Source organism: Pteropus medius, unplaced genomic scaffold, assembly GCF_902729225.1.
Source record: "Pteropus medius unplaced genomic scaffold, Ma_sr-lr_union100, whole genome shotgun sequence".
Classification (NCBI taxonomy): domain Eukaryota; kingdom Metazoa; phylum Chordata; class Mammalia; order Chiroptera; family Pteropodidae; genus Pteropus; species Pteropus medius.
In genome coordinates, this window is record NW_024340696.1 from 30,878,698 (window position 1) to 30,879,975 (window position 1,278).

Genomic DNA, 1,278 nt, shown 5'->3' on the forward strand with positions numbered 1-1,278 from the left:
GTAAGACATTTATATAAATTTAAAATATATATCTATAAAATCAGGCATAAATATGAATGTGTGCTCTCTATTATTAAATTTTTAAAACAAAATTTATCTTCAATTTTCAATTTCGTCTCCTCCTTGATTTGCTATTTGAAGTCTTTGGAAAATATTATCATATCTTCTGAATGCTTCCTAAGATTATAGAGAGCAATAATTGAGTAAGGTTTTAGATTTGGTTAAAGGAGTGATTTTGGACCAGAAGTTGATTTATCTAAAAACTCTTTGTGTGAGAACCCTTAATTTGGTTTTTACTATTGAATAATCTTTTATAACATGCAGTTATAATAATAACCATCATGCACATCTGACCTACGATAAAAAAGAAAATGAGCAGAATAAAGATTATTGTCTTGTTCTTTTGTCATTGTTGTTCTAGATGTCTTATTCTTGTTGGTTAGACTCGTGGTCATGATGTTATTTCCTAATGAAGGCACAAGACCAAAGTAGTGATTAGGCACCTAGATACTGGAGTCAAAGGAATCTGGCTTTGCCGCGTTCAAACTTCTTACAATTTTATTTATTTATTTGTTTGTTTGTTTATTTTAATCACCTACAGCACCTGGTATTCCTAGGTGGTCTCCCATCCAAGTACTAACCAGGCCCAACCCTACTTAGCTTCCAAGATCAGATGGGATCGGGCTTATTCATGGTATGGCCGTAGACAACTTCTTACAATATTAGATACACTACTTTATCTGAGTCTCGGTGTTCTCATGCATGAAGTTGAGAATAAAAAGAGTGCCAATTAATAGGGATGACTGCACCTAGTCTAATGTCTATCATTTGGGAACTATTCAATTTATATTAATTCATATATTAACATATAAATAAGTTATGTATTATTTATATAAATACTAAATAAGTTAGTATTTATATATAATACATAAATAAGTTAGTATTTATATAAATAATATACCTGCGATCGCATCTGCATTTTTGGTTCAATACTGAGTAATCTACCTCAGATATTCTACTAGTACCCTGAAATCATTTGCAATATGTTTTACTTAAGATGTGCTAGATAAAGATATTAAAACAAAAAGACAGGTTTCTACTTAAGGGTCTATTCCATACTTCATTTATTATTTTAGAAAACATTGTTGAATACCTAATATTCTCTAGGAAACGAACCAGGATCTCGGAGCATAACAATGATTATGCCACATGCTTAGAATCTGTTCTGGTGGGAAAATCGCTATTGTTAAAAATAATACAAAATACTACTGTTAATAA

The 1,278-nt window shown here is 30.4% G+C and overlaps 1 pseudogene; it reads right to left on the bottom strand.

Annotated features, from left to right (window-relative positions):
• Positions 1–592: 592 nt before the first annotated feature.
• Positions 593–708, bottom strand: LOC120609571 (uncharacterized; annotated as a pseudogene).
• Between the last annotated feature and the right edge of the window lie 570 nt (positions 709–1,278).